General features: G+C 48.5%; 1 protein-coding gene across 1 annotated transcript in view; it reads right to left on the bottom strand.

Moving 5' to 3' along the window:
• Nucleotides 1–6,683, bottom strand: part of Irak2 (interleukin 1 receptor associated kinase 2) — a 56,724-nt gene that overhangs the window by 31,891 nt on the left and 18,150 nt on the right. The window lies entirely within an intron of this gene.

Genomic DNA, 6,683 nt, shown 5'->3' with positions numbered 1-6,683 from the left:
AAACGGAGACCATGAAGATAATGCCTGCCTGCCTCCTTCCCGGGGCTGCTGTGAGCAGGGTGAGAGCCCGGGTGGAGGGCTCTGGCAAGGGCTGCACAGTTTACTGAATGTGTAAACAAGTCCAAGGCAGCCACCTGGGAGCTAGGTGTGGCTCAGCGGGAGAGCACTTGCCTAGCAAGTGCCTGAGTCCCAGGAGCCACAGGTACCAAAGTCCTGACAGCCCAGCTGTTTCACTTCCCCACTTCCTACATGTGAATCCTACAGAGGAGCTATATTTCAAGAGAGCCGCTGGGCCAGGCCCCACCCCACACATACACACAACTGAACAGTTCATCTCTAAACAACTTGAGGATTTGCTGAGGCTCACACAAAGCCCTAGCTTATAGGGCTGGCTACAGAAGTCACCTGCCCTCAGTCTCACTTCTACTTAGCATGAGTTTGGGAAACTCGGAAGTTAGGAGCTCATGCACGTGCCTGCTCACGTTCAGATTCTCAAAGCAGGTCTGCCAAACAGCGTTCTCTCTTCCACTAGTGCCCAGGCTTACCCTTCCTGCCCACACTGCTGCCAGCTCAGCTGCCCTTTCTTTATCACCAGGTAGCAAGAGACAGAAATATGGATCCACTCTGGCCCCATCACATCCCGCTGCTTAAAGGGAAGCACTATGGCTCCTCAGCACTGGGATTAACGTTTAAATTCCTTAGTCTGAATTCTCCAATGTTACCGCTTCAGAGAAAATCCAAACTATAAGAGATGTGGACTTAACTCAGAGGTGGTAGAGCACTTGACTAGTGTGTGTGAGGGCAAAGAAAAGAGACCACAGTCCTGTGCGCAGGGTCCTTGGCTTGCTATTGGTTTGCGGTGTGTGTGAAACAATGAAAACGACACCCCCTTCTGTCTTCCTCAGGCACTGTATGCAGGTGGTGCACGCACACAGCCAAAGCACAACACTAAAACAAGCCGGCGTGGTTATGTTTGCTTTTAACGCCAGCACTGGGGAAGCAGAGGAGCGCCGTGAGTTCTAGGCCAGCCAGGGCTACACAATGATACCTTGTTGCAAAACAAGCAACAAATCTTGGGAACTGGAAAGATGGCTTAGTGTAAGAGAGTGTGAGGACCAGAATTAGGTTACTAGCACCCTAACTCGAGCTACAGAGATCTGATATCTCTGGCCTCTGAGGGCACCTGGACTCATATGCATGTGTGTGCTCACACACACACACACACACACACACACACACACACACACACGAAGGCCCAGTGACAGCTGCCTACTTACTTGGTCTCTCAACAGCATCAGGCCGAGCTAGAGTCAAAGCCCAGCATCATTTGTTCCCAGTGATAAATGGAGTCTCTCGAAACAAAGCATCTCTGTGGAAGTCGTTTTGCAAACCCAAGCTTTGGTATCACCACGGATAACATCTAAGTTCACCTGGCACTGTGCTTTCCTGGACGCTGGCAGGCATACTTAACCTCCACAGCCATCTCTGGCAGTCAACAGAATTACCTGCGTGCACGCAGCATTTACTTTTAAAAATATCTGCTGGTGGAGCCGAGGATGGAAGCCAAGCCCTCAAATATGCTGGGCAAGCCCTCTGTCACTGAGCTGTACCCAAGCACGACCCTACAAATTTATATCATCTCTAAGCCAAGCATGTTGCATCCTCTTTGTACTCCCAGCACTTGGGAGGCTGAATTTGGAGATTCAGAGTTCAAATCCAACCAGAGCAATGTAGTGAGCTTGTTTCATAATAAATAGGGGGAGCAGTCTAGGAGGATAACTCCTCGGGCGAGGGCTCGTTTGGAAAGTGAGTGGTCCTGGACTCGATCCCCAATAGCAAAACCACCACTGTGACCCCACTCCAGTCTGAGTCCCATCAGAGAAGGCCAGGGTCCTGAACAATTAGGAGCAAAAGCACAATGAGGTCACTGGGAAGTTCCAGGAATTTGGGACAACAAAGGCTAAATGGGAATTGGAGTGACTTTTCCCTGAGTTTCCTGTATCATACATGACACATCCCTCTATTAATATTTTTAATTATATTTACTTCTTTAGCCATGTGTGTACATGTATGGAGGTCAGAGAACAACTTTTGGGAACTGATTCTTTTCTTACACTATATGGGTTCCAGAGGCCAAACTTAAGTCATAAAGTGGCAACCAGCACCCTTACCCACATTACCCTCAGTTCACTGGCTCACATTCTCTTTTAAATAAGCTTGTCTTAGGCCCGGCATGATGGCACATACCTTTAATTCTAGTACTCAGGAGCCCGAGGCAGGAGGGTCTCTGTGAGGCCAGCCTGATCTATATAGCAAGTTCCAGGACTAAACAGAGAAGCCCTGCCTCAAAAAGCTAAAAATAAAATAATATAAATATAAATATAAAGCCAATCTTATGAAAGCAGAAGCAAGCACCAGCTCCATCCTGCCCCAGTCGAGATCACTCTGGACCACTTCCCAGAGGATGGAGGAAGTTGGGTACGGTGATGCAGCAGGCCTGCAATCCTAGCATCAAGAGGTGTAAGATAAGTAGGAGTTCTAGGATAATCTGTTCTATACAGTTAGATCCTGCCTAAAAATAAAAACAAAAACCAAGAAGAAAGCACGGGGAGGCTGGAGATACAGCGCAACAGTGAGTATCTGCCCATCATGTGTGATGCTCTGGTTCAGTCCCATGCACAGGGTGGTAGTGAGACTGACCAGAGAGTGAGTGAGAGAGAGAGAGAGAGAGAGAGAGAGAGAGAGAGAGAGAGAGAATATGAATAAGAGGAGAAGAGTGTAAATTACTTCACTCAAACAACTGCCTGGCATAGTGGCACATACCATTAATCCCAGCATTCTGGGAGCAGAGGCAAGTGGATCTCTATGAGTTCGAGACAGGCCAGCCTGGTCTCCATAGCCAGTTCCAGGACAGACAAAATGGCATAGCAAGAACCTGTCTCAAGCCGGGTGGTGGTGGCGCACGCCTTTAATCCTAGCACTTGGGAGGCAGAGGCAGGAGGATCTCTGTGAGTTTGAGGCCAGCCTGGTCTACAAGAGCTAGTTCCAGGACAGATAAGATGGCATAGCAAGAACCTGAGGTCTCAAACACACACACACACACACACACACACACACACACACACACTAACAAAGTCAAGAGTCAGAGATGGACAGGAGTGAAGTTTCTACTGCCTCCAGCTGGATGGGCAGCTTAGAACAAGAACATCATTGCCTTTCATGTTCATCTCAAGCCACCGTCTCAGGCTGACCTTTGATAAGTGGGACCTTGGGACCCTGGGTTAAGCACAGCTCAGGGAAAAACGGTCCCATTATACTAAAACCCTGCCCACTTTGCCCATTGCCACAGTCCAGTCTGACTGGTTTCTTTTGTTACATTGTCCAGAACCTGGCATTGTTCCTTCCTGGTCATTAGGAAATGTGTTTTGGTTTGGTTACTATGTTGTTATTTGGGCTAGAGGTTTTTGTGTTTCCTTTCGTTTGTTTGGTCTTTGAGAAAGGGTCTCTTGTAGCCCAGGTTGGCTTCAAACCAACGATTAAGAGTGAACTCCCAATCGTTATGCCTCTGCTCCCAAGTGCTGGGATTGAGGAACGACTTTTGTTGGGTCGTGCCACTTAAAATGTAGGCTCTAAGTCAGCCACCTCCCCACAGCTGCCTATCCACAAAGTCTATGCCTTGTAGCCCAGGCTAGCTTTGAAGCCCAGGAAGGGAGCACACAGTCTTTGTAACAAAATGTCAACAAAAGCCATTTGCTGAGGTGACTGCCAATTCATGAGCACGCCTGTCACAAAGCTGCCCAACCAGGGGGTGACCAAAAGCAGATGTCCCCAGGAGGCAGGCTGGTCCACACACGGCTTACCCAGCCTCTACTCGTTGCTACTGTCTTTCTTGTGTTGTTCCTTCCTTCCCAGACAGCCTAGAGCGCCATAGTCCTCAGAGGACATACAGGCAGCACCTCATGACCGGTATGTGAAGCAGAAGGACAGAGGTACCTGGTGTCTACATGGTAAAGAACCCTCAACCATGACTCAGGGCCGAAGCCATGTCCACAATAGTGGGAAATGATACCCAAAGGACCATCTGTGCCCACGTTGCACTTGGGCCCAGTATATAATGCATCTTTTCTTCTACATTTTGTATTTATCAATGTATTTATCAATGTGTATATACCCAATGTGCATATACCAGCATGTGAGTGTGTGTGTGTGTGTGTGTGTGTGTGTGTGTGAGGTATATGTGTGTGAATATGGACAAACATGTACTCCAGAGCTTGTATAAAGTTTGAGACAAAATCTCTTTGTTGCTTTTTGTGCCATGTATACCAAACTAGCTAACCTGAGGGCCTCTAAGAATTCCCCTTTCTCCATCTCCCATCTCCCTTAGGGGCACTGGAAATGTAGACACTGGTGCCAGTGTCTGGCTTTTACATAGGTTCTGGGGATTTGAACTCAGGTCCTCAGGCTTGCAAAGAAGTACTTTCATACACTGAACCATCTTCCCAGTTAGAGGTATTTTTGTGACAGCAGCCTGGCTGAGCTTCATCAATAGCATGGAGGTCCCCGGGCGGTAGTGGCACATGCCTTTAATCCCAGCACTTGAGACGCAGAGGCAGGTGGATCTCTGTGAGTGCCTTCAAGGCCAGCCTGGTCTGCAAGAGCTAGTTCCAGGATAGGCTCCAAAGCTACAGAAAAGCCCCGTCTCAAAAAACAAAACAAAACAACATCAAAAAACAAACAAACAAGCTGGGTGATGGTGGCGCACGCCTTTAATCCCAGTACTCGGGAGGCAGAGGCAGGCGGATCTCTGTGAGTTCGAGACCAGCCTGGTCTACAGAGCTAGTTCCAGGACAGGCTCCAAAGCCACAGAGAAACCCTGTCTCGAAAAACCAAAAAAAAACAAACAAACAAACAAACAAACAAAAAAACGCAGAGAAACCTTGTCTCGAAACAACAACAAAAATAGCATGGAAATCAAAGGTCATTCCATCTATACTTAACCTCTGGCTCCTATTCTTGGTGACTTTGTTCTTTCCTCTGTGGCTGGGAATGGAACCAGGGCCTGGCACTAAGACACTGAGTTATAGCTCAGCCCCTGTAACCTTTTTGTTTAGCACAAACCTGTGTCTCTCTGTGCAGGCACATCTGGTGTGGACATCAAGGGCCCTGGGGTTCATGGCTGACTTTTACAAGCTCCACCCAGAGGGCACACAAAAGCTTCATTTACTGTTTTCAATCCAGGGAGAACCCATCTTTTCTCGCCATAGTCTGTGCTCGGCAATGTGTCACCGAATGGCAGCATTCAGGGTTGGGGTAGGAGGAGGATTCACACTGGGAGGGTAGCATGAGAAGGCCTGGGGAGAACCTGTCAGCACATTTGGGGTTAACACCCCTCCACTACACAAGGGTACCTAGTGACACTTGGAGGGCCGTGCCCAGCCACAGATGTCAGCTGACAGGCCCAGGTCAGGCTCTACTACGTCAGGCCCCATCAGCTTCCTGAAAAATCCCCGGGCAGGGTGAGCGTTGGGTTAGCTCAAGCTTTCCACATGCAAATGATAACTAAGATGTGTAAGGTTCAAATGTCTGGATTGGGGATACATCTCAGAGGATCAGTGCTTGCCAAGCAAGCATGAGTCTCCGGGTCCTACAACCCCAACACCAAAAGAAGTAAATGATTAAAATATTTTTTTTTAAAAAAAAGGAAGTAGACAGACAGAAAGAAGGAAAAAAGAAAGACAGACAGACTTTAACCATCCTAATTTGTCTTTCATTGTTGCTTGTTTTGTTTTCTCCCACTGTGAAAACCAAACGGGAGTGAATGTGGCCAGGAAGCTGGCTGAGCCGGCAAACCACCACCACCCAACCCCACCCACTCTTTCAGCCACCCAAAAGACAGAGATGCTGGAGAGATGAAAATAGAACACCAACCACCGCAGGCTCAGAGGTCAAGAGAAAGGAAGGGGTGAATATACTACCTCACCCCAGAGCAGGCTGGGGACAGAATTCCCCTGGACGGCCTCCCAGTGCTCGGAACAGTGATCTTTTCCCCCTTGGGGATTAAATTCTCAAGGGTATCAGGTACTCGCACTGAGTCAGAGTGCAGTAAGAGGGTAGAGTTGGGATGAAGCAGACACAACCTCCCAGTCAGCTGGTACCCAGGACATGTGAGCATCCCTGGGCACACACACGCACACACTCACACACAGGCCCAACTGTGTTCTCTGTCATCCTGAAGAAAATGAAACCTGAAACTCTTGTTTCCTCTGAAATCTTTATTTCTGCTCCACTTCCCTCAGTGGAAATAAAAAAGACAGTTTTCTGTGCCGAAGTCTTGGCTGACCCCTGGGAGGCCTAGGCTTCCCCCACTGGCCGCCTGGAGGCGAATCTCATCATGGCTCACTGGGCAGAGGGCCCTCATTCTATGAGCACATTCCAGAAATCCTTCCTTTTACCGTTTCAAGGCAAACAATAATACCACACTTAAGTGTTTGCTTTAATTCTAAGTTGACCTGTAGCTGGGATGGATCCCTGCTAAACAATCTAAGTGATTGGGCACAAACTAAAGGACCCTGGAGCAGGCAGCCACCTCAAAAACAAACAGCTCACTAGGCCCTTGGTTTGATTTTTTCCTACTAATCCCCAGACCTGGTCTCTGCCTCTGTGATCTGTGGTTTAACAGTACA

Source organism: Microtus ochrogaster, unplaced genomic scaffold (genome assembly GCF_000317375.1).
Source record: "Microtus ochrogaster isolate Prairie Vole_2 unplaced genomic scaffold, MicOch1.0 UNK1, whole genome shotgun sequence".
NCBI lineage: Eukaryota > Metazoa > Chordata > Mammalia > Rodentia > Cricetidae > Microtus > Microtus ochrogaster.
Note: the sequence above shows the minus strand (reverse complement) of the source record. Positions and strands in the feature narration are given on the sequence as shown.